The sequence below is a fragment of the Felis catus genome, chromosome C2 (genome assembly GCF_018350175.1).
Source record: "Felis catus isolate Fca126 chromosome C2, F.catus_Fca126_mat1.0, whole genome shotgun sequence".
Classification (NCBI taxonomy): Eukaryota; Metazoa; Chordata; class Mammalia; order Carnivora; family Felidae; genus Felis; species Felis catus.
This window is the reverse complement of record NC_058376.1, coordinates 26,944,316-26,972,295: the sequence shown is the minus strand read 5'-3', so window position 1 is coordinate 26,972,295 and position 27,980 is coordinate 26,944,316. Positions and strand designations below refer to the sequence as shown.

Below are 27,980 nucleotides of genomic sequence, written 5' to 3'. Positions count from 1 at the left end.
TCTCTAGAGTTAAGAGTCTGTTTCTTGGTTTACTTCTCTCTCTCTCTCTCTCTCTCTTTTCTCCCCATTGCTTGTTTGTTTCAGTTCTTAAATTCCACATGTCAGTGAAGTCATGGTATTTGTTTTCCTCTGACTGACTTACTCTTTGTTATGGCCAAGTAATATTCCAGTGTGTGTGTGTGTGTGTGTGTGTGTGTGTGTGTGTGTGTGTGTATTTATTTTACTACTATATATATATATATATATATATATATATATAAATATATATATCACCTCTTCTTTATCTATTCATCAGTTGAAAAATTTCATTCAATGTAAGCATTCAATGGAAGCATGATTTACTTTAATTATTTAACTTAATTTCTTCTTCCTTAATTTTCAAAATCAATATTATTCATGTTTCTCTGATTTAGAAGACTAGGTTTCTATCTGCAAGTTCTATGAACAACTTGTACATGTGGATCCAATCTATTGTGGAGTAAAAATTGTTCTGGAAAAGTGATTGAATTCAATAGTAATAGTACTAAAATATATATGTGTATATATATAGAGAGAAAGTACTCTGTGACAGTTTTAGTTCAGTTATTCAGTTCAAGCAATCATGTAATTGTTATGATACAACTCATGTTACTTAACTGCTTCCTTTGGATTATGGGCCCTATGAAGACCAATCCCTCAGTCAGTAGGTGACATTAAGGTAAAAGTACTTTTTAATGCCTCTGCAGCTACCTTTTTCTCAGTATACCTAGTCCTTAAATAGTAAGCTCCATGACATTCTTAGGAAAGTCACAGAAAACCGTGGCATAGCATAGATGATTTTAATTTACCCACTGTGTTTTAAAACTGTGTACCAACTACCAACAGCACATGCCTGTTTCAAACACACACCCAAATATATTTTGTCAGTGATTGACCTTTATCTTCTCACCTACAAAGTGAGGTTACTATAGTAGAAAGAACACTGACTTAGGGTCACTTTGACCTAAGGTGAGTGAGGCTCTTGCCATTAATTCTACGGTCTTGAAAAGACCAATTAAGGTTTCATCCTTCATTTCATTTCCTAAGTAATGGGGATGTTGATGAATTCTAAGTGGAATTGCAATGATAACTAAATACAAGTGTCCAGATACAGATGCTAAGTAAAAAATATCTCCATTTTTGGATGGTACCAGGATGTACGGGATGTGCTGAGTTTCACATGTTTTCTTCAATTTTACCACACACCCTCACAGGCATTAGGCCACTGCTATACTTTAGCATGCTGAGTACCAGAAATGCACTTTGTTTAACCAGACAGTTACATGACAAGACTTTGCCATAAGATTATGACTTTCAACTCCAAACTAACCAGTGAAATAAAATACGCCTTCTTTCCATTGAAAAGTATTTGAGCTCAAACTTGTACTGAAGCATATCTGGGTGTAAAAGATTGCGATGCCATTTGTTTCCTGGTTTAGTGATTTTTAATACCAAGTAGGTTAAAATAATACTAAATAACAAAAAATTTGCTAATATTTATTGAATTTTTACTCTGTGCTCAGAACTGTATTGATTTGCCAGAACTATTTTGCGATATAATTGATATATAACATTGTGTCAGTTTAAAGTGTATAACATGTTGATTTGATACATTTGTAAATTGCAGTATTATTACCACCATAGCATTAGCTAACACCACCATCATGTCCCATAATTATCATTTCTTTTTTGTGGTGAGAACATTCAATCTGGTTTCTTAGCAACTTTGAAGTATATAATGCTGTATTATCAATATAACTACACAGGTAGCTACTATAATCATCCCTATCTTACACTTGAGGAAACAGGCTAAGAGAGATTAAATTAGCGACTCAAGGTCAGAGTACTAGTAATTATTAAAGCCAGGATATGATTCTTTGTAATGTGGGAGTTCAAGCCTTTGCCAGTGATGCATGTTGCCTCTTATTTCAATAATAAGTTGGCCATTTGGGTTAATCATGGGGAAGGTGATGTTCCCTTTGTTTTCATATTCCTTATATTTTTCAACACTTTTTATTCATATACAGTCTGGTAAAATAAAATCATGTCCTCTCTTTCCTATGCCTTTACAGTTATTGTGTTACTATGGCCTTTATAAATGAAACAAGCGATGACCACAACAAACCCTTGCCCAAAGTGAGTGAAAATTCTAGCTCCTTTTCTCATTTTCTTATTGCAACGCAAGGACTTTGAGATTCATCACAAATTATCTATACACCAACAATATTTAATTTTCACAGTCAGGTAACTCCTGTGCTATAGACATGAGAGCGTGACACCTACATCTTTACAATCATTTCTCCTACCCTATTTTAATAGAGCTAGCTGTATGTAACTATCATCTGGAATAACAATGTTAAATGTATTATTTTATTTAACTAAAATATTAAATCCTTAAAGATGGCCATTTACTTGCCACTCATTTACATATTACAAGTCTACGTTTGGACTTTGTTAACCTTTTCTCTACTGTATCTCTGCTCCACACAACTATTTTTATGTGAAAATTGTTGCTTTATAGGATCACTTTGCCACTATGTTGCTATTTTATTATTGCTATTATATTTAATTGGAATACTACTATTGTGTAACCAGGGAGAGTTCTTTCAACCTGGGAACATTTGCTTCAAATAGTATGGAGCTATTTATTTATTTATTTTCATTTCCTTACAATATCAGCTTTGATTAATAATTATATACAGGCTTTGTTCATCTTACCTTGGTGTCACCAGTAATTGGGATCCATATCCATATCCTAACTTGCAATCATGCTGCAAGAGGCCAATAAATTCCCGCCGAGTGTGTTACTTGTTAAATTTAGTGCATTACACTCAGGGTAATGAATAAAAGCAGTGGGCCGTCACCGTCTGGCTGGCTGAGGAAGGCTAGAGCAGGCAGACTCCCCCGAGGCCTTGAGCTGGCTTATAACGGTGACAGGCGGAATCAAGGGAGTCCCCGAGCATCACAGTTCAGTTTGTCTCCCTTAATTTCCTCTTCTGTAGAGACTCAGAAGGCTGTAAGGAGGTGAAGTAATCTCAGCCATTAATTCACCACACTTTCATAAAATGCTGCGCGCTCTGGTTTCATTAACAAGCAAATACAATTTAGATAAATAGTCATGTGTTTGCATTCAGCAGAGATGAGAATACCGTTGAATATAAACTAGTGGGTATGCTCCATGCAGCTCACTTTGTGTATCTACATATGTCTACTGTGTATTCACTTGTCTATATTAAATATGCACATAGGTATTTTTATATGAGCGAATAACCAGTAAAGCAAGCTCCTACCATATATATGTACTTATTTCCAGCTCATATTTATTGAACATACATAAGCAATTACTAAAGAAATGACTACCACATTCTTAAGCCAACATGTAGCTCTTTCCTAATAAATAAATATATTCTTCAAAGGAAAATGTTCTTTCTTAAACTATACTATCACAAGAATTTAACATCTGCCATAAATGTATAAATGCAAGAATGTTAGAGCAACGAGGTCTATCTTCTGAGTAACTGCTTTTTCTTGGTAACTGAAAGTTTTTGTTATCCCAGCAAATAATTGTTATACACTATGTCTCATGCCAAAACCAGCAGACTCCTTTAGTCTTTGAGTAATTGTGAACGTTAATATCTATCCAGAAACAGATTCTTAAAGAAAGGAGGAAGAATAATTGGTATGAAATGACCACTTAACATTATTCTTGAATATCTTGGAAAATTTAGTGTAGAGTGTCCTTTGCTATCCATGATAAAGCAGCTGGTTCAAAATAACATGGTGTATCTCATTAGAGGGATATTAGATCTAATTATGCAACATATAAGTGAGATCATTATAGTAACATTATCTCAATGAGGTAAGTAAAGCACACGTGAAATCTAACACTCTGCCGCTTGAAAGAATTTTTGAAAGCAAATGTGAGGAATTAATGATAATTTAAGTGTACTTTGAAAGATGTTGAAAACCCATCATGAATCTTTGACATGTAATGGAAAAATATAATAGAATGATATTACCCTGATTAATTCTACTGAAGATAAAAATGAACTTCCTGGGCGAATATCATCTTTTAATGCAGACAAATTGTTTTCTAAACAAAATAAAACAAAAAGGCAGAGAAGTGTCATAGGTTTTTTTTTTGTGTGTGTGTTTGTTTTATTACCTATTTGGGGGGGGGGGACTTTTGTCATATCAGCGATCTTCAAACTTCAGAGTGTAACAGAATCACAGAGAAGGTGCTTTTTTAATGTTAATTTCTTTTGAGAGAAGAGTGAGGGGGGAAAGAGCACAAGCGGGGAAGGGGCATAGAGCGAGGGAGAGAGAGAATCCCAAGCATGCTTTGCACTGCCAGCTCAGAGCCAGATGCAGGGCTTGATCTCACAACCATGAGATCAAGACCTGAGCCAAAATCAAGAGTCTTATGCTTAACTTACCCACCCAAGTGCCCTAAGAGAGCTAGTTAAAACAGATTGCTGGCCCCAACCTCAGAGTTTCTGATTCAGTAGGACTGGGTGGAATCTGAGAATTTGCATTTCTATAATTCCAAGTGATGCTGATGCTCTGGTCCAGGTGCTCTTTGAAGACTACAGGACTATGTGAAAATCACTATAAAGGACACTTAAGTCATATTATCATCTGGATTATTTTTCTATACAATTAAAGTCCATATATCCCATACTCTGCTTGATATTTTTCAATCAAGTTATCTTCAGAAATCCAGATTCTATTATGAAGAAATCTGCCTTTAAAATATAATTAAGGCTATCTGCCTGACAAGTGCATTGGGCATATTTTTAACAACATATTTAAAAACAACCACACGACAAAACGAATAGATGCTACCTAGCAGGGAAGAAGCCAAAAATAATGAGTTTTAGCTCTGTGAAGCTAATTTAGCTTTCTTATCTGTAGATATTATCTCTTTCCTAAGAGGTCTGAGTTTACTAAATTGATTGATTCTAATATACAGCATGGTGACCATAGTTAATAATACTGGATCATACACATGAAATTTAATGAGTATAGATCTCAAGTGTTTTCATCACGCACATACACACAAAACAGGAAATATGTGAGGTAATGGATATGTTAACCTGATTATGGTTATCATTTTATAATGTATATCAATCATCATATTGTACACTTTAAATATGTACAGTTTTGTTTGCCAATTATACCTCAATAAACCTGAAAGAAAAAATAATAAATTGAAGCCCTCAAACTTTAAATTAAAAATTAGCAATTGAATGAATATTGTTATCATGTATAAAACAACTGGTTTATTCCTTTCATTTGTAAAGTAATATCAGGTATAGTTTGACTGGTTTTGTTAATTTATTACCTAAAAGTGTGTTTAGGAAGATGTGTACAATAAAATGCCACCCAAAGTTTGCATACGAGTTTTGTTTTCCTTTTTTTTTTTTTATAAAAAAAAATCTGCTTTTTTCTCAAGTCAAGCATTATAATTGTTATGGTAACAATGATCAAAGGGCATTCCCAGACAGAGTATTTTCTTGACTCTATGTATGTAGGTTTCAAAATTAGATAATCTGGTTTATATTCTGAATTGAAATGCCTGAGTCTCCATAAAATAAGGCAATATCTACGTGGCAGTCAGAAAAATATTATAAGACCTCAGTATTAGGACAATAACTTCAAATGTTCCTGTGGAAAAGATCCCAAACCAAATTTATGAAACAGTTCTTAATATTGAAAAATTGGATTACATTCTGATGTTTCAGTGTAAATTTTAGCTGAGCTGTCCGTCAAATTCTGGATTCTCTTGTTATCTCTGCTCTCACTGCCGCCCCCCCCCCCAAACAAAGCTGGATGCTCCATTCATCTGCATGTTAAAATGATGAAATAGTTATTGCAATGAAAGCAAGTGCTTTTCATCACTTTGATATGGTTGTCATAGTCCTAACGAGAGCTCTGTCTTCCAGGATCAATTTTTAAGTACCCCAAAAAGCTCTTATGTTGTGTTATATCCACAGGCAAAATTAGACTGAGGGTTCAGACTTCACTGACTACTCCCATGCTCTTATTCCTGGCTGGACCCTGTACTCAGATGAGGGGCTTTAGAAAGTACTGATGCCAAGGTCTCAACCAGAGTGATTTGGAGTTAATTGGTCTGGTGAGTAGCTAGGTCATTAGGAGTGCTTAAGAATCCTCCCATGTGATTACAATGTGCAGCTGAGTTTGGGACCAATGTTTACAGTTATTTACAGGTGAATCCATTAGAAGGGCTAATCACAATGAAGTCAGTGTCAGTACCACACATTCCAAGAATATTAGCACATGGGAAATGGTAAAGTGTTCATTCCCATTAGAATGGATTTGTGTGCATGTGTGTGTTTGTGACCGTGACTGTGGCAGAGCTGGGACTATCAAAGTAAAATCTGCTTTATGGATGTATCATAATCTTGGTCGTGAAGTGTTTATGGTAACTTGCACTTACAGAAAGACTTATTATGGGAGTTTACGTCTCACTTGGTCAGGTTATCTTCTATCTCTTGTTCTACTGCATTGGTTCCTTAACCAGAATTCCTGAGAACATTCGATGTGCCAGCCATTGTGCAGGGACAGGAACACAGCAATGAATGAAAGTAAAGGTAAACTTATATAACCATTGGTAAAATGCTTGGAAAACTGAATGCCAATGTGAAAACTGTTGGCAAAATATGAGACTTCAGTGTTTTTTAAAAAGTCAACATCATCAGTTGGTATTAAAATGTGGCTTATGTTGACAGAAATTAGAGAATATGGCCATGGGAGAGGGAAGGAGGAGTAGGAGGATTATAAAGGAAAAATGTACCATGATTTGCATCTTAACTGGGAGGAGTCAACTCTACTGTTTCATTCTTGGCTTTGATAATGACTCAAGTATAAGGTAAAAAGAATGCATGGAGATATTTTAAGGGGAAATATAAACACGTATTAACTTTAAAAATGATGTGTAACTACCAAATCACTAGAGAAGAGTTACATAATTTAAATAATTAAAGTCAAGAAGACAAAAAGTTAATAATTGATATATATATAAGTACTTATACCCTACAAACAGACACTACACGTTTTGCAGGCATCTATGGTTTATTTAGCAAAATAGAACAGTGTTATTCAAGAGCAACTAAGTGATAAGTAATAGAAATTATGTAAACCGCATATGGTCACAATTTAATAGTACTAAAATATTCATTTTTAAAAAAATCTCTAAAATATTAAAAAGTAAACATTAAAACAAAAGTGACATTAAATAAACCATTTGCTTAAATAACTGTTGGGACAAATTGGAAAATAAAACCATAATCATAGACTGTTTAGAAATCTCACATTGCAGCACCACATGTTAACATAGGTAAAGTACCAAATTCATAGGTTTTAGCCTTTACCACAGAAAAAAATAAATATAAGTGAATCAAGTCTTTATCTCAAGATCATAAGTAGATGACAATAAATCAAAGACAAAACTTAGAGACAGCAGCAATATAAATGTAATTTAATTGGAGAAATGTAAAATCAAGAAGCAAATCATGCACTAAATCAACTTTTAAGGAAAAATATCTTTAATTTTATGTAAAGAGCAAAAAGCAAAAAAAAAAAAATAGAAACAAGAAAGAGAATTAAAAAGTAGGAAATGAAAAAACATAGAGGGTAATCTTGTTTATGAAGATAATTGCAATTTTCTTGGTGAAATACTGTAGTGTCCTTATCTGTGGTTCCAAGACCCCCCCAGTGGACACCTGAAACCACCAATATAGTACTAAACCCTATATTTATTATATTTTCTCCTATGCATATATATCCATGATGAAGTTTAACTTATAAATTAGGCACTATAAGAGATTAAAAGCAATAACTAATAATGAAATAGAATAATTATAGCAATAGGGGCGCCTGGGTGGCTCAGTCGGTTAAGCGGCCGACTTCGGCTCAGGTCATGATCTCGCGATTCGTGAGTTCGAGCCCCGCGTCGGGCTCTGTGCTGACAGCTCGGAGCCTGGAGCCTGTTTCAGATTCTGTGTCTTCCTCTCTCTGCCCCTCCCCCACCTGTGCTTTGTCTCTCTCTTCCTAGCAAAAATAAATAAAGGTAAAAAAATAAAATTTTGGAATAATTATCACAATATATTGTAATAAAAGTTATGTGAATGTGGTCTCTCCCGCTATCTCCCAAAATATCTTATTGTACTATATTCAGACTTCTTGTGATAATGTGAGTTGATAATATGCCTGTGTGATGAGATGAAGTGAGACGAATGCTGTGGGCATTGTGACCTAGCATTAGGCTACTATTGACCTTCTGAGGATATGACAGAAGGATCACAGCTTCCAGACTGTGGGTAACTGAAACTGCAGAAAGCAAACTTGCAGATAAGTGGGGACTATTGTACAAGCAAATATAATTTGAATAGAGTATTAAAATAATACTTGGTAATACCAACACTCCCATTTATCTCAGCCATATGTAGATCATTCAGGTGACCAGTCTCTAGTATTTGACCTTACTGTGTCTCTCCATGTATTCGAGTTTTCTTATAGGTCCCATAAATATGTCCTTAGTATTTTTCTTACAATTGTATATTTTTGTGCAAATCTAAATCATTTCTTTCCATTAAATTTTTACCTGGTTATTCCTGAATTACATAAGTCACAAAATTCCATACACACTATAGTTTGAATGTCAGCAGAGAATATAGTACCCATAAGCTAGTCTTTCTCTCAAATCCACACCCAAACTCTGACAGAAAAACAGTTTCTATCTCTTTAAATCTACTCTGATCTGCTATGTTAGAAAATAATCCTCCGATCATAATTTCCCCCTTCCCATAATCTCTTCCTAAATATTGCCTGGCAATTGCAAGCCTAGTAAAGATTCAGATCTGCCAGTTAGCAGAATCTGAATTCCAGTTTTTGGCTCAGGTAAAGGAATATATTTAAAGATGTCAAATTTTTTGGGGAATTTCATGTAATTGTGGGTAGGTTTTAAAACTTTTTACATATACTTTTCATTTTATTTTACAAAAACTTTATAAAATGCTTCATCTTATTTATTTATTTTTACTTTTGGCATACTTGCTACTTAAAAAAAAAAAACAAAACATGTTAACTTACTAGAGACCCACATTTTACTTTCTGCTGCATTGGTTTATCCTACCATTACTCCTTAGATTTTAGGTTTAATGGTCTTTGGAAAGCCTCTTCCCCACAGACACCATCCTCCATCTCCCCTACTTGCTGTGGCTGTTTTATTGGTGTGGTGAGGGCAGCGCTGACTCACAGGATGTCTTTAAAAAATTTTTTTAACGTTTATTTATTTTTGGGACAGAGAGAGACAGACCATGGACAGGGGAGGGTCAGAGAGAGGGAGACACAGAATCTGAAGCTGGCTCCAGGCGCTGAGCTGTCAACACAGAGCCCGATGCGAGGCTCGAACTCATGGACTACGAGATCATGACCTGAGCCAAAGTCCGACGCTTAACCGACTGAGCCACCCAGGCGCCCCTCATAGGATGTCTTTAGACTGGACATTAGGATAGAAGCCTCTACCACGGGATCAGCAAAGTGGTATCTGAAGCCTCATCCACAAAGGTTGATCCAGTCCAAGTCCTTCCAGATTTCATGCTTGTCTACAGCTTTACAGTTACTTAACCCACGTGGCGTAATGGGCAATGAGAACCATCACCAAGAACATTAGGAGGGGCAATACTCCACCACTGTCTTCCAGCATCTCACCCTATGAACTTTTCTCTTCTTAGACTGGGATACTTCACACTTGCCAACTTAACACCTGAAGAAAATCAATCTATATCATCGTTTGCTCAATTTCTTAGCACCAAGTAGCTTTTCATTTACAAATGCCCCACCTGGGATACCTAACAGAAACTGATATATCAAAGATGAATTGAACACGAATGTTCATAGAGGAAAGTAAAGAAGTTGTACTCTAAATGTATTCAATCGTAAAAAGAATTTTAGAATATATTCTAAAATAAGTTGGAATGCAGTATGTGCCACAAAAAATAAGATACACCAGTGAGGATAGATTTGAAATACCAGTTCAAAGTAGACTTTCACCCTTGAGGCAGGCTGCGGTTCCTTCCTTAATTAAGAACTTACTATATATCACACATTGTGCATAAGAAATGTGCACATATAATCACATTTAATCTTTCCACTGCCCTATCCGTTACATTTTGTTATTGCCCTTCATTTTAGAGAAGAGAACCAAGCTTTCAAAAGATGAAGAAATTGGCCCTCCATGATACAGACAATAAATACCAGACGCTTGATTCAAATCCTAATTTTGCATCGGACTTGAAGGTCTTAAGCACAATGTTACAATGTTGTTATATGTTACTTTTATTGACTGGATAGGACTGAAATCCAATTCACAGTTTAAGAAAAAGCAGAAAACATAGAAAAGACCTGAGGGGTTTCATAGCAACCAAAGAGAGGAATGTAGCTGGGTCTCAGGTTCATCAGAAACCAGGCATTGAACCCTGTCCAAACTCAGGTTCCATCCGTCTCCACTCTTACCACATCATCTCTTCCCACACCCCGTATTTAATCCCTCCCCTTCTACCTACCGCCTTCGCCATCACTAGATTACTCACTTTAGTTCACATGGTGGAAAACCAGTTACCATGAGCTTTATATCTCCTAGGTCACAAACTCAATGCCCAAAAGATGAACTTGACTGTCTTTTAAACACAAAGCAAGGGGATGGAAAACTTTGACCAGGTTTGGGTCATTGCTCATTCTATAACAATCATTAATTCGGTCACTTAAATGAAAATTCTTTTGGTTTACGCTCCATGTGTCGGACAGTGTTTTGAATACCAGGAATACAGTGGTGAACCAGATAGTTCAAGATCTTACGTTCTAGTGGGGAGAAACGGGTAGTACGTAAGTTAAAGTATGAATACCTGAGAGTCTAGGACATATATAAAATAAATAGATAAGCCCATTTGTAATGATGCTAAATTAAAACAACGTAAAATATATAGCGAGCGATGGGATGGAGGTCAACGGTAGGTAGAAATAGAAAATTTCTTGGAGATGACATTTGAGCAGAGACTCAAATGACAAGAAGAAACCAGCCATCAAAAAATCAAGGAAGACCACTGCAGGAAAAGAAGATGAAAGGTACAAAAGCAATGAGCTGAGAATACTGGTCAGCCAGGATGGCTGGAACTTAGTAAGTGGATGGGAGAAAGGTAGTGGATGAGTTAGGGGTCAGAGGGAGATATAGGGACTAAAAAATCCATAGAGGAGGCATTTGACTGTTATTCAAAGTGGGAAAGTTGTAGCCAGAGGGAGGGTGCTCTGATTTGCCTAAGTTAGGCCTGGTATCCCTTGGGTTATATTTTAATGTGGCTGCTGTTGCTGTAGCCAGAGGGCTGAAGGGGGTGAAGGAGGAGGAGGGGTGGGTTGGGGGGTGGTATGTCCCCATGGGAGCCGTGGTTCTGGGCAGATAAAGCAAGGAACAATTCCGTTCTCTTCTCAGTTCTTTTCAAGCACTTCTGTTATAAATTCCCTTCACTGTTATTCCCCATATATTGTCAAGCCACTCTTCTTGCAAAGCCAGCTTTATCTAAAAGTCTGTATTTTCTGCTAGTTTAGATATTTTACTTTTTCTGATCTTCCATGCAATTTTAAGGCTTTCTAAAGGGGCTGTCTCAATTAGAATATTATCCAGAGTTGGAATATTATCTTTGTAATGCTGATTTGTTGATTGATTACCTGGTGGTTAATACCCACTTAAATATTGTCTGTTGCCTCTAGGCATTGGCTTCCACCTCCATATCATTGGGCTTTGTATCTTAAATTCCCTATCTTCCAAGCTCTGTTATTTGCCATGCTTGTTTTCAGTTTTCTTGGTAAAAATTATTGCATCCTGAGGGTGTTTACTAGATCTCAGGCAAGGAGCATCCCACAGCTATAAAAGCAAGTGAAGCTAATGGGAAAATGGAGTGAAATAGAAAGGGATGCCAAGAGAAAGGAAGGAACCTGAGAGCAAAAAGAAAAGGGAAACTATAGACAGTCAAGATAGTAGTCATATCAAAAAAACAAAACAAAACAAAACAAATGGCCTGAAGAGTTATGAATCGCTGCAGCAGAATTAATGAGATGGAAAATTTCTCAAGGAAAGGAGCCAAGTAAAAGGAAGAAAAAAAATAGCATAAAAGGAAGAAAAAACAAAATGGGAGAAAAGAAAAAAATTTAAAACCCCAAAGTCCAAGGTGAAAGTGTAAAACAAAAGAATGGATAAATTAAGAAATGGTGCACTGCATTAAAGCAAATGTATTCTGTTTTCTTTATTCTTATCTTTAACTGGCTTTGCATTTCTCCAGTAGCAAAGCCAAACTGAAAGGATAATTTTGTTTATGTACCCAATTTGCATAATTGTGCAATATAAATTACAATGCTAATTAAGGACAGCCCTTGGGCTTCTGGAATTGGGTCAAAGTGGCTCCCTGAGTGCAAGGAGGTTGGGGCATTGGCTCTGTCCCCTCTCCCACCGCAGGGAAACCAGGCAAGAGAAAAGAACCTTTCTGACAGTGTGTGAAATCTTGTCAGAATTTGTTGAAGACCTAGCACTGTACATCTCACTCCAAAACTTGGCTTTTAAAATCATCTTTGTGTGATTCTGCAATGAGGCGCTTAAAAGCTAAAAGTTCGCCTAAAGACCGTGTTGGTTATCTTTTTTATGAGTTTTTTTTTTCTCTCACCATTTTTTTTTGATTCAGGGAAAAAATTTTTTTCAAACTGTAGATAACTGAGTGTGAACCTGGCATGCAATATTTTCTCACTGGACTGTTGCCAGAATTGTCCCAAACCAGTGTGTATGCAAGCCCTGTTCTTCCTGAGCCTGGGGAAGACGACAAGCTGATTTCTGAGCTGTAGTTAAATTCATGTCCTTAAAATGAACGAAGCTATTGCACTGTATCTACATCAAAAATTCAGTCCCAGAGAGTTTATTCCCCGCACTTTTTATAATAGGGGTCTGTAAAATATAGGGTTCATATAATCTCAGAATATTTCTGGGTTCTGTAGTGAAGGTTGGCATAATTACAATGGGGAAGTCTCTATATAAAGGGGCTATTTCAAAGGTGGTGTTTTGTGAGCTTTCTTTTCAGCCACTGAACCCTGACCTCAAGCAAAGGTTATACATAAAATAGAAAGAAATATATCCCAAATCACTCAGGTGGAAGTAAGGATGAGGGGACAGTAGTGAAAGAGGCCTAATGTCCTATGTGAGCTTTTTATATCCACCTACCTCCCTTCTCCCCCACCTTCCAAGAGTATAGAAGCCACTTCTAGTTCTTATGTATCTAACTTGGGTAATAGCAGTTAAGAATGTTGGTTGTTTTTGCCTGCTTTTGACTTTGACACCAAGAGGTTCTTTTCACTGGAATCTTATAGGAATAATTAAAAAATACATGGCCTATTTTCTATCCTATGTTACTACATTTTCTAGAGCAGCCTTTTCCAAACACTTTAACGTCAAAGGCATAAAAAAAAAGATAATATTTCTATGGAACACGGGGGTAAACTGGAAGAGAATTGCTCATGTTCCAAGGTTCTGGGACTCTGGTCAACCCAACCTTCCAATTACCTAAGAGCATAGACATTGGTTCATGGTTGTACATCACACTAAAATCTGGTAAATCGCAGTCTCAGGAACAATTGGGAAAGTTGGCAAGAATCTTGAAAATATTGTTTGAGCATGTAGATATAGCCATGGATAAATTTTCCAGCTTACTACTGGTGTATGAGATAATACACTTCCCATTTTGTTAAAACTGGTCTGAATTGAGTTTCATTTTCAACTGGAAGATTCCTTATTGATATATATTTTCATTTTCTAAAATTCAAATCTAACAGGTCATGTTCCTGCTTAAAACTCTTCAGGACTCACCCTTTCATATAGGATAAAGTACAAATTTTATGTAATTATAACCAATATATAGGTTTACCTATAATATAATCAATATAGGGATAGTATTCTATCTCACTGGTTTACTGATGACAATGTCAACCAGGGTGGTCAGTGTCTCTTTTCTGGTCGGTATCTTTATATTATCATAGTTGAGCAGCCTTCAGCAGGCAGGTTGCTTGCTATTCTTGGAACTAATACACTTTTTGGTGGATTTTCTTTCTCTTTTTCTTCTATTGCTTATTATTTACTTATTCTAGCTTTTTTCTCTAGCATATACTCTGATCCTAGTTGTAAAGGCATTATCTTACAATGTAGGTATTATACAGAACACGCCTTCTGGTGGTTGTATATATATTGAGAGCAATTACGGTCAAGCCAGTAGAGTAGTGGTTCTCAAAGTATGGTCTCTGGACCAGCAGTATCAGCATCACCTAGGAAGTTGTTAGTAATGAAAATTCCCAGGGCCACCCTCAGACCCACTGAATCAAAAAATCTGGAGATGGGTCCAGAAAACTGTTTCAACAAGGTGATTCTCTTGTATGATAGAGTTTGCACACAATTGTCAATGACACCATCTTGGCTGAGGATTTCCTAAAACTCTCTCTTACTTTACTCCAATATATTTTGCTCATGCCATTGCATTTATTTTTTATGTTTATTTATTTTGGGGAGAGAGAGATAGAAAGAGAGAGAGAGAGAGAGAGAGAGAATGAGCAGGGGAGGTGCAGAGAGACAGGGAGACACAGAATCTGAAGCAGGTTCCAGGCTCTGAACTGTCAGCACAGAACCCAACATGGGGCTCAGACCCACCAATTATGAGACCATGACCTGAGCTGAAGTCAGGTGCTTACCTGACTGAGCCACCAAGGCGCCCCCCTCATGCCATTTTAAACTTGTGCCTCATTGGCATTTTCTCTTCCATGGGGATCTCTCTATTCCAGGGATGAAGCTTTTCTGGTCAACCGGATTTGTAGTTTAACAATTTCATGCTCACTTTGTATGAGGTGTTAGGTTCTCACTTCCCTGAATCATTCCTGCAAGATTGGGAAATCAAACAAATTAGATTTTTATTAGTCAGCTGCCCTCATATCTCCTTCAGGGGGGAATTTTGAAATTATCATATATACCTTTCTCCCCCTCTTATATTTGCCTTTTTGCTGACTTCAGGCTAGCATTAAAATCATATCGTGTAGGCATACCAAAATTGATAATATTGGGCAATACAAACTGATCCATACTGCATGGTGAGAAATACATCATTCTCAAGTTCAACTCATGTCATGCAAAGTCAACCAAAGAGGCACACTATATTTGCATAAAGTGAATTTTGACTATATACTTGTATCATAAGTAGACATTGGTATAAGCCCTGTTTAGGGGGTTAGAGTTAAGTATCAACTCTGGAGCCAGACTTCCCAAGCTCTATTTTAATTCACCATTTGCTTGTTATGGGACTCTGAGAAACCCTCTGTACCTCAGTATCTTTATCTGCCTATCACAAAGGATGCATTCAGGGGCACCTGGGTGACTCAGTTGGTTAAGTGTCTGACTCCTGGTTTCAGCTCAGGTCATGATCTCACGGTTCCTAATACTGAGCTCCACATTGGGCTTTGTGCTGACAGTGAGGAGCCTGCTTGGTATTCTCTCTCTCCCTCTCTCTCTGTCCCTCCATTGCTGTGCTGTCTCTATGTCTCTCAAAATAAATAAATAACATTTTTAAAAATGTGTTTAGTAAAATTTAGCTAATGTCATAGTTGAAACAACATTCTGCAAAGGATGCAGTAGTAGTCAGGCAAGATTGGTCTAAGCATCGATCTCTAAAAAACACACAGAAAGTAACATTTTGAGAACAGAGAATTGGTTGGGCATGATTAAATCCATACTGGAAATGAAAAAATGAATAGTTCTTATAAAACTTGTAGTATATAGTCAAACCTCATATAGCTTTCATTGGCATAAAATGAGATTTGGTAAAGTTTTCAATTTATCCAAGCCCAGAAATTTGCACCAATTTTAGCTAAAATAATATTTATGTTCTTTCTAATCTGCTTTGTTTTCATTTGACTATGCAAGTCCTTCTTCCTTTTTTTAAGAACCTCATTCTCTTCTAGCCCTCCTAGTTTAGAAGATATTACCTTCATATTTATGAATGGATTGGACTGATGGATGATATGTTGTTACTTTCATGCCTGTAAGCACACATTGTGTCAACATTGTGGAAAATGTTCTAAAATTTGTAATAGCTCAAAGCTTATGTTAAGATCCATGATATAAACAAGTCCGCAAGAGGTTTGGCTTCTCTCTACTTTGGCTATAAAAGCCTGCCAGGAATTATTAATTATCCCAGGAATGTCCCTGATCCCCACTGACATGCTCTTTGGATGTCTGCAGTTACAACTGTACTCTTTTTCCATTTTACACACTGTATCTTATTGGCTACATTTGTGCCTTTGTAGTTACATTCATCATATGCTTTCTAGTGTTGAAAATTCACTTAAATATGAAATGTCTTACTGTATATACTTATTGAAATTACATTAAGTGCCAGGCACTGTTCTAGGCATTAAAAATACAGTAGTAACTAAAGTTCTTGCCATCATGATTGTATGAACCTAGTGAAATAAGCTGTAATTTCCTTGAAGTCAGAAACCAAAGTTTATTGTGTCTTCCTTGTTCTTAGAGCGGTTGGGATATAAATAGATGCTCAATAAAAACTGTTGGATTATTAAAATAAGTATTATATTTACAGTGTCAAGAACTTTTGAGGAGCCTGTCTGAAGGAAACTCATCAAGTATACATTTACAAAGTGAGAGATTATTTGAGCTGCAAGGTGCTTAAAAGGATACCGAGTGAAATGCTTCATTTTTAGGTGAGACAACAGAAAAAATACCTGTGTCAGTAATTAAAAATTGACTGTAACTGTGTGGCATACAGTATACCCCCACATACCTCATTGGGATTGAGGGACGTATTAGAGTGCTGCGTTGAGGATAAAGAAACTGGGGTTAGCTTGGTTATTTAGTAGCTGTATGACTTTACAGCAAGTACTTTACAACAATACTTTAGGCAAGTATCTTAAAATGGCTCATTTGAACTTTCAAGAACATTGTGACAAAGGAATAGCATATTCTGAAGAATTTTGATACATTTTTTATAAATGTTAATTATTTTGCCAGGCAGTCAGGCAGGATTGGGTTTGGGAATGTGTCTGGAATGAAAAGGTAGTGAGGAAAATAAAGAGTCTTTGGGAGAAGGGGAAACGTCCTAATTCATAATCATTTAGGACTGCCATGAAGTTATCCTTCCTCCCAAATCTGAAATGTGTATAAATACCTTTAAGAATGTGTAACTTGATCATCAAGCCTTTCAACCACAGGGCAGTAACACCCAATTTAGACCATTATTGTATAGTAGAGCCAATTAAAAATATTTAATCTCTCTTATTGTCAAATACTTGGTACAGAAAGTAAGAATTTAAGTATTTCTCAAGATAATCATGTATATATATATAGCATATTTTGTGGACAACAATTTCTTGGATTATTAGTCAGTTTAGTATTTGTTTTTCAGTAGGTGCAAGCATATTGTGAGATGTTCAATGTTTTTTGAAACTTCAACAAACCATGAAGGTAACATAATGTATTTTGGGTGAGCCAAAGAAGTAGTGACAACATTTCATTAAACTTCGGGCCAACACTTTGGGTGGTATATTTATTTCAAGATAGATTTTTGAATATTATTGAAAGCACATTTCTCAATGGCACTTTTTGATTTCCATTTTTATATTGTGGGAAATGCATTAGACCAAAAATCAGCAAACATGAAAACTGGACCTGATGTCAGCTCACCCAGCTTGGATATGTTGTCTTTGGAGACACCTTCTCGCACACCCCACTGCCCCCCAGTAAACATTATTCCATGGCGCGATCCTCTAATCTACACTATCTTCCTCTATCACACTTTTGTGTTCACCCATCTATCTCTTATATCAAGCAGTGAGTTCCCTAGTGGGAGATACTTAGTCTTTTTCTTCTTGGTAACTTTGGCACAGGGCCTGGAACCTTAAATGTTCATTGGCTCGAGCACATTCTATTAAAATTAGTATTAACCTTTGATTCACTCTGGAAAAATGCTACAAGGTTAGGACTCTCAGAATGTATTTTTATTTTGATTCTGGTTCAGCAATCCTTTGAACCTCAGAACTTCTTATTGCTTGATTTAGAGGCATAGAAACCCGGGTAAATAACACTTAGATTTTTATATTCTTCAAAAAATATACTTATTCTTTAAGGGAATGAATCTACTGAGGAAATTCATAGAAGCTGAATGTAAGTGGGTAAAAAAAGGTGGCTTAAGAGTGTGTGTGTGTGTGCATGTGTGTGTGTGTGTGTGTGTGTGTGTGTGTAATATGAAGGTTGGATTGGAGAAATTTGGATCAAGAAAGAAGATCTTGTCTGATAGTCACTTGTTGTGACAGGCACTGCCCAATGTTTACTCACTATCCACTTTCCCTTTTTTACTTAGCAGCCATGCCAATTAAGGGGTAACGTGTCCAGCTAAAAATCTTGCTTTGGCAGCTTCCCGTGAAGATAGAAATAAGTCAGGTGACCCAATTTTGGCCAATGATTCAATTCCTTCATTCCCTTTACCATCCTCCCAGATGGATGCCCGGAGGAGCAATCATCTTACAATCATGAGGATTAAAGCCACATTCTGGGATTGGTTTTAATAAGAACACAAAAGAAATCTGGATCCTTGATGACCTTGAGCCACAGTACTAATCCTGATCTTCCTATCCACGGGTTTGTTGCATGAGACAAGTAAACCCCTTATTTATTTAACTCACTGTTGGGTTTTCTTAAAACCAAACACAGTTCTGATACATTCGCCCGTCCAAGGAAAAGGGTAGGACATGACTTGTGAAGTCTGATGAGACTCACATGTGGCCAAAACCACTCTCCTGAAACAACTCCATCTCAGCCCTGGTGGAAGGGAATTGCCGTGAATGACATATGATGTCTGATCATTTTGTTTATTTTTTTAAGTTTCTCCTGAAACCTAGAGTTAAAGAACCCTTGAAAGTTGTCTTGAGGTAAATATGTAATTTCAGCAGACATCAACGGATAAATTTAATTACTATATGTATGCCTAGATTTGACAAAAGTCAAATAAGCAACATCCCTCACATAATATTGCTTTGATTAAGTTTTATTTCTCTCAGGGTGTGATACATAGTGCGGAAGCACAATCAATGAACATTGGCAATTTGCTCAAATCTTGCTCTTTTGTCCTATTTATGTAATTTATTGTGTCAGTGGTTCTTAAGTGGTCTGCTTCTGCCTCTCATCGTTTGAAAATCCTTTCCAGATGTTCTGAAAACGTTTCATTAATTTTTATATTTTATTTTTGATAAGTAAGTACATATGCTTGTGACTGAAAGAGAAAACACCCTTCTTTTTAATCCCAGAGGTTTATATTTGGCCTTGAGAATAATTTATTTGTGCCCTGCCCACTCCACCCTTATTATTCAAATAGAGATTATTGAAGAAAGCCCTGACCTATAAATTTAGCTGATCCAAAACCGAAAGGGAAAAGTACTTTATTTTAATGATTTCTGTAGGATCTGTGTATAAATCCACCCTTCTCCCCGCCCCCCCCCCTTAAGAATCCTATGATCCTAGAATAGATTCCATTCCTAAGTATCAACCCTGGGACACATTTGTAAAACAAGAAGTGATGATGTCTGTGATGGCATTTATCCACACAGGTAGTTTCTCTTGTTAGTGAGTTTGAGGACCAGAAACCAGGCCTGCTGTTTCTTGGCTCGTGAGACCATAAAGAGAGGAGGAAGACTGCTGTATATATTCACATGAAGAATATCTGTGTTGGGCAGCTCTCATTACATACATTATGTTTCTCTTTATATATTATAATTCATTGTCTTTGAGCAAAGTTTTTTTCTCCATGGGGAGTGTATACGTGAATGTTTATACACATGCACACGTATGTGTGTGTGTGCTTGATTTGTTAGCTCTGGTCTCTTGAATATACCAAAGTAATGAGGAGAAATATTTATTCCTTGAACTGAAAAAGCTGGCTTAGCTCATCATCTGTACCATGTACTTTCTAGTATCTGATCCTTTACCGGAGAGAATGGAACCCAAAACTAAAATTGCATTTGCTAGACTCCTTTGCAGCTTGGTTGCTGAGTGAGATTATATATGACCAACCAGATGTCCTCACATAGCATTGAGAAAGTGACAGTGAGGAAAAGGTCACACGGCTGACTGATAGTTTATTTTTAATGAGTTTTATTGGGGAACACTTTATACAGAATACAGTGCACACATTTTAAGTGTATAGTTTGACAAATTTTAAAAAAATTTATAGACCTGTGTAGCCAGTATCAATATTAAGGTACATAATAATTCCCTCACCACAAAAAAAGTCCCCTGTGCCTTCTTCCAACCAGTCCTCCAGCCCCCATTCCAGGCAACTACTAATCTTTTTTTCATTACCATAGACCACGGTTATCTTTCCTGGAGATTCAAATAAGTGGAGCCATATATGTATCCTCTCTAACTCTGCCTTATTTCACTCAGCAAACTGTTTCTGAAATTTTATCCATACTGTTGATGTGGTAGACAGGATTCTAAGATGACCCCCAAGATTCTTACCTCCTGCTATCCACATCTTCTCTCAGTTCTTCAATCTAACATTAATCCAGATGTTATTATGAAGGAAATTTTCAGATGTAATAGAGTTTCTAATATGTTTTCTTTACGTCGGGAGATTTTCTTTGTTGAGACTGACCTAGGCAGATGAACCTGAATCATGAGAGAAACTTTACTGTTGGCTTTTAAAGAGTAAATATCTATGTTATTAGAGAAGCCTTGAGGTAGGGAGCACCAAGCGACCTCTAAGAGCTGAGAACAGCCCTGTCTTGACAGCTAACAAAAATGTGACCTCGGTGTTCCAGTTATAAAGAACTGAATTTGGTCAACAACCACATGGACTTAATAGAGACCCCGAATCTCCTGTCGTAAGACCACAGCAGTGTCCAACACCTTGATTCAGTCTGGTGACAGGTGAGCAGAGAACCCAGCTATGCCATGCCCAGACTTCTGATGTACAGAGCTGTGAATTAATAATAGATATTGTTTGAAGCTTCCAAGTTTGTAGTAATTTTTTATGTACCCATAGAAAGCTAATATATTGTATATATCATTATATTATTCCTTTTTTATTGGTGACTATATATCTATTACTGTATAACAAACCAACAATTCAGTGTCTGAAAACAACACATTTACTGTCTTATAGTTTCTGTGGGTCAGCAACCTGGGCATGGTTTATGTGAATAATCGTCTGATTCAGGGTTGCTTATAAGCCTGCAAACAGTGTCAGCCAGCACTGAGGTCTTATCTGAAAGTTAATTTGGAAAAGGTCCACTTTTAGCCTCACTTAATGGGATTGTTGGCAAGATTCAGTTCCTTTGGGGTTGTTAGACTGATGGCCTCAGATACTGGATAGCTGTTAGCCAGAAGCACCTTTAGTTTGTTGCCTTGTGGGCCCCCATACCCAAGATGGCAGTTTGCTTCATCAACACCAGCAAGGAAGAGAGTCCCTAGGGAGATGCTACAATCTCTAGTAATAAAATCACAGAAGTGATATCCCCTCAACAATGAGATACTTTATTGGTCAGAAACAAATTACTCAAGAAGGGAGGGGATTACACAAAGCTGTGAATACCTTTGGTAGTTGGGATCACTGGGAGCTACCATAGAAGCTACCTACCACCATGAATAGTATTCCATTATATGAATATACCATTCAATTCTAAGTAGACACAGGTTAATACCAGTGTTAACCTAGGTTAACACTTAGGTTGGACTATTATTTAGAAAGGAAACAAGAGTTGGTACGAGCATTCAAAGTGTAAGTGTCCATGTGGGCACCTTTCATTTGTCTTGAGTGAAATTACAGGGTCATGTAGAAACTATGTGTCTCATCTGAATGCAGAACTTCCCCAAATGCTTTCCAAAGTTATCCTACCATTTTAGACTCCTAACAATGCACAGGAATATATGAGTTCCAGTTGTTCCATAGCTCCACAAACACTTGAAAGTGTCAGCTTAACTGTAGCCACAAACACTTGAAAGTGTAGCTTAACTTATTTGAGTGGAAATATAATGGTATTCCTTATTGTTTTCAATATGCATTTCCCTTGTACATATTAGGTATGTTAAGCATCTTTTTATATATCTAGAGGCAGGCTATTTGTATATCTTCTTTTGTGAAGTGTGTTTAAATGGATTGCCCATTTTTAAAGTTTTTTTTTAGGTTTATTTATTTATTTTGAGAGAAAGAGAGAGCACAAGCAGAGGAGGGGCAGAGATCATGACCTGAGTCGAGATCAAGAGTCAGATGCTTAACCAGCTGAGCCACCCAGGCATTGCTGCCCATTTTTAGTTTGTAAACTTACTTTATTAGTGAAGTATAATTGACATACAGTGTTATATTCATTTCAGGTATACAACATATTAAGTTGACAACTCTATATATTACTCAATGCTCTCACCATAAGTGTAGACACCATGATGTTATTAAAATGTTATTGACCGTATTCCTTATGCTGTACATTTCATCTCTGTGATTTGTTTTGTAACTGGAAGTTTATAGTTTTTAATCTTCTTCATCTATTTCATTCATCCCCTTTCTCCCCTCTGGCAACCCGTTTTTTAAATTGTTTTTTTTTTTAATTTGTGTGTGTGTGTGTGCGTGTGTGTTCATTCATTTTTGAAACACAGAGAGCACAAGCAGGGGTGGGGCAGAGAAAGAGGGAGACAGAATTCAAAGCAGGCTCCAGGCTCTGAGCTGTCAGCACAGAGCCTGACACAGGGCCTGAACTCACAAACCACGAAATCATGATCTGAGCTGAAGCTGAACGCTCAACAGACTGAGCCACCCAGGCACCCCTAAATTGGGTTGTTTTAATTATTGAGTTGTAAGAGTTCTTCATATATTCTGAATACAACTCCTGTATCAGATACATATATTACAAATGTTTTTTTCTCAGTTTGTGGCTTGTATTTTCATTTTTAAACATTCAGCTGAAGAGCAGTTTTATATCCAATGAAATCCCTTCTATCCATTTTTTGTTATGATTAATACATTTTGAACTATTTATGAAAATATCTTTATATCAATATAAAAATATTTTATTTTTATCCCAGAAGTTTTATGATTTTAGCTTTCATTTTTACATTTTGGATCAATTGTGAGATCATTTTTCTGCATATTTTGAGGTAAAGATTGGTATTTATTTGTAGATTCTTCCAATTTTTCTAGCACCATTTGTTGAAAAACCTCTCTTTTCCCCATTGAATTACTTTGTCTAAATTATCATGTTTAAAATCAAATGACCATATATGCATGGTCTTATTTCAAACTGTTAATTTTATTCTATTAATCTATATGTATATTTTTTTCACAAATACCACTGTCTTAATTTTAGTAGATTTGTTGGAAATCTTGCAATCTATGTATTCCAATTTTGTTCTTTTATCAAGTTGTTTGGCTATTTAGATCCTTTGCATTTCCCTCTAACTTTTCAAATTAAGTTGTCAATTTTTCTCGACAATAAATCTTGCCAGGACTTTGAATGAGATCTTATGGAATCTATAGATAATTTAGGGAGAACTGGTAGCGTTTTAATATTGAGTACCCTAATCCATGAACATAGTATCTATCACTCTCCATAATGGTCTTCTTTAATTTCTCAGCAATGTTTCATGTTTTGCAGTTTGTTTAATTCTAAGTGTTTCATGGTTTTAGATGGATTGTAAATACTTAAAATATTAATTATCTTTTGTTCATTGCTAGTACATAAAGACAATTGATTTTTATATTGATCTTGTCTTGTGCAAGTTTTGTTTTACTCACTTTTTAAAAAAAGTTTATTTATTTTAAGAGAGACAGAGAGAGAGAGACAGAGCAAGTGGGGGAGGGGCAAAGGTGGTGGGAATCCAAAAGCAGGCTCTGTGCTGACACATCATGTCAGCACTGTGAGATCATGACCTGAGCCGAAGTCAGATGCTTAACCGACTGAGCCGCCCAGGCACCCCTGTTATACTCACTTTTTAATTGTACTAGGTTTTATTTTCATTTCCCTAGGTTTCTTAGGAGCATTTACATACATCATCATGTCATTTGGTGATTAAAATAGTTTTATTTCTTAACTTTCACACTGTGTGTCTTCTTTTCTTTTTATACTTTATTGCACTTCACTACAATGTTGGTTATGAATGTTGAATGAAGATATCCTTTCCTTGTTCCTAATGTTAGGGGAAAAACAATCCTTCACTCTTCAGTATGGTGTTAGTTGTAGGTCTATATAGATAACTTTTATTAGATTGAGAATGTTCCCTTCTATTACTAGTATACTGAGATATAAACAGGTGTTGAATTTTGTAAAGTGCTTTTATTTTCTTTTTCTTTTTTTTGAACTTTTAAAAAAATGTTTATTCTTGAGAGAGAGAGACAGAGTGTGAGTGGGGGAAGGGCAGAGAGAGAGGGAGACACAGAATCCGAGCTGTTAGCACAGAGCCCAATGTGGGGCTCGAACTCACAAACTCACGTGAAATTGGGCACTTAACCGACTGAGCCACCCAGGTACCCCATGTAAAGTGCTTTTCTAGATCTAGTGAAATGATCTAATGGTTCTTCTTTATGCTGTTAATCTGATGAATTATAATGATTGATTTCAAAAAGTTAAATTAACTGTGCATTCCTGAAAAAACCCATATGGTTATAATATATCCTTCTTTAAGATTTAGTGGATTAAATTTGCTAATATTTTTTCAGGATTTTTGTGTCTGAGTTCATAAGGAATATTTGTCAGTAGTTTTTGTGTAATATTTCGACTCAAGGTAATGCTGTCTCATAAAATGAATTAAGGAATGTTCCTCTTTCCTATAATGTTCTAGAAAAATTATGTAAGATTATTGTTTCTTAAACTTATGATAGAATTCACCAGTGAAGCCATCTTGAATCTGGAGATTTCTTTGTAGGATCTTTTTATTTTGTTTTAATTTATTATTTATTTATTTATTTATTTATTTATTTAGAAAAAGAGAACAAGAGCAAGAGCATGCACCCTTGCAAGCTGGGTAGGGGCAGAGGGAGAAGGAGAGAGAAAATCCAGAACAGGCTCCATGCCAAGAGTGATATCATGACTGGCCATGAGATCATGACTTGAGTTGAAATCAAGAGTCGGTTGCTTAACCAACTATACCACCCAGGTGCCCCTGTGGGATTATTTTAAATGATAATTCTAATTTCTTTAATGATTTATGGCCTTTCAGATTTTCTTTTTCTATTTCTTTTTGAGTCATTTGAGTAATTTGTAACTTCTAAGGTATTTGTTCAGTTATCTATTTTTTTTTTAATGTCTTGACTTAATACTGGTCATGGTATTCACTTACTGTCTTTTTAATGTCAGTAAAACTTAAAATGATGTCTCCTTTTACATTCCTGATATTGTTGACATATATCTTTCCACTTTGTCTCAGTTCATTTTCCTTTGTATGGTTCCTGCTTAGTGTTTGTGGTACATCTTATATCCTTAAATATTTCTTAAAACCTGTTAAACTTGGAAAACTTGTTCATGATGCCTTCAAATATTTGCTTGGTTACTACCCTTTCTGGGCCTTCAATTGTACACGTTTTAGACTGCTTAACGTTGTCCCATAGGTCACTGAAATGCATTTCAATATTTTCATTATTGCCTTCCTCTCTGTGGAAGAAAGCTGCTTTAATATCATTTCTTGTCCTGCTTCTATTGGCTAATTTTTCTCCTACTTATGTGTCTCATTTTCCTAGTCTTTAGCATGCCTAGTAATTTTTCACTGGATGGTGGATGTGTACATTTGAAGTGGTTATGATCAGCAATCGTTGCCCCCTTTTAACGTTTATTTATTTTGAGACAGAGAGAGACAGCGCATGAACAGGGGAGGGGCAGAGAGAGAGGGAGACACAGAATCTGAAACAGGTTGCAGGCTCTGAGCAGTCAGCACAGAGCCTGACGTGGGGCTCGAACTCACGGGCCATGAGATCATGACCTGAGCCGAAGTTGGACGCTTAACCGACCAAGCCACCCAGGCGCCCCTCGTTGCCCCCTTTTAAAGAGCAGTGGCTTTTGTTTTAGAAATCAGTTTAATTCCTTGCCATTTATCTTCTTATTTTTGAGGTTTCTGTTTCATTTTATTTGGATATAAGTGTAGCAGCATTTACTTTAGGTAGAATTTAGCTCTACTACTGAGATGTGGCTTTTGATATTGCTACTGAATTTCAAGAGTGACCAGCAAAGGCTCTCCACATTGGCTGCAGTGAACCCAGAGGATCCCCAACTCTCCCAGTCAATTTTCACCTATTCTCATGGTGTTTCATCCTATATGTATACATCTTATTATTTCGCTAAGTCTCCAGGGAGCTTTACTAAGATTTCTAGTGTTCCTTTTGTGCATAGTTTCCTCTTCTCTGGAATTTTAATTCACTATTTCCATCCTTCTTAGACCTTCTGAATTCCATTCTCTTTCTTTTTACTTGGTTTAACAGCCTATTTCTGCTTAGAACCATCTTCCCTGCTCCACGTTCTAGAATATCAGTCCAGGTAGGAATCTAGAGCAATTGTAAAGCTTACCTCATTTGTTCCTATTTTCTCAAGGATCACAGTCATGAGTTGGCTCTTGTCCAATGTACAGAAATAGTAGTTAAAAAAAATTAAATTGTATTTTTAGTGTATTTTTTATCTGATACCACCTTATCTGTGTCCCTCCTCCAGTGTGGCTGATATAAAATTGACATAGGGCACTGTATAACTTTAAGGTATACAGCATAATGATTTGACTTACATATATCATCAAATGACTATCACAATAAGTTTAGTTAACCTCTATCACCTCATATAGGCACCAAAAAGTAAAAGAAATATTTCTTTGCCTGTGATGAGAAATCTTAGGATTTACTATCTTGACAATTGTCATATATACCATACAGCAGTGTTAACTATAGTTGCCATGTTGTACATTACATCCTCAATTTATCTTATAACTAGAAGTTTATACCTTTTGACCACCTGCATTTAAATAACAGTTTAATCTGGAACCAGAAAATACCCTGAATAGCCGAAGTAATCCTGAAAAAGAAAGCCAAAGCTGGAGGCATCACAATTCCGGACTTCAGGATGTATTACAAAGCTGTGACCATCAAGACAGTATGGTATTGGCACAAAAACAGACGCTTAGATAAATGGAACAGAGTAGAGAACCCAGAAATGGATTCACAAATGTATGGCCAACTAATCTTTGACAAAGCAGGAAAGAATATCCAATGGGAAAAAAAAAAAACAAAAAAACAGTCTCTTTAACAAATGGTGCTGGGAGAATTGGACAGCAACATGCAAAAGAATGAACATGGACCACTTTCTTACACCATACACAAAAATAAACTCAAAATGGATGAAAAACCTAAACGTAAGACAGGAAGCCATCAAAATCCTTGAGGAGAAAGCAGGCAAAAACCTCTTTGACCTTGGCTGCAGCAACTTCTTACTCAACATGTCACCGGAGGCAAGGGAAACAAAAGCAAAAATGAACTATTGGGACCTCATCAAAATAAAAAGCTTCTGCAAGGCAAAGGAAATAATCAGAAAAACTGAAATGCAACCAACAGAATAGGAGAAGTTATTTGCAACTGACATTTCAGATAAAGGGTTAGTATCCAAAATCTATAAGGAACTTACCAAACTCAACACCCCAAAAAACAAACTATTCGGTGAAGAAATGGACAAAAGACATGAGTGGACACTTTCCAGAGAAGACATCCAGATGGCCAACTGACACATGAAAAAATGCTCAACATCACTCATCCAGGAAATACAATCAAAACCACCATGAGATACCACCTTACACCTGTCAGAATGGCTAACATTAACAACTCAGGCAACAACAGATG

General features: G+C 36.4%; 2 long non-coding RNA genes across 2 annotated transcripts in view; one reads left to right on the top strand and one right to left on the bottom strand.

Annotated features, from left to right (window-relative positions):
* Positions 1-22,317, top strand: part of LOC109503371 — a 215,853-nt gene extending 193,536 nt beyond the window's left edge. Inside the window, exons 6-9 of the long non-coding RNA XR_006584622.1 lie at positions 6,563-6,632; positions 11,080-11,166; positions 16,713-16,833; positions 17,535-22,317. This is a non-coding gene — a long non-coding RNA (uncharacterized LOC109503371). The remainder of the gene's footprint in view (positions 1-6,562; positions 6,633-11,079; positions 11,167-16,712; positions 16,834-17,534) is intronic.
* The window catches only part of LOC123379749, a 35,767-nt gene continuing 8,078 nt past the window's right edge, over positions 292-27,980 (bottom strand). Inside the window, exons 2-3 of the long non-coding RNA XR_006584625.1 lie at positions 14,815-14,997; positions 292-3,032 (exon numbers count right to left, since the gene is read on the bottom strand). This is a non-coding gene — a long non-coding RNA (uncharacterized LOC123379749). The remainder of the gene's footprint in view (positions 3,033-14,814; positions 14,998-27,980) is intronic.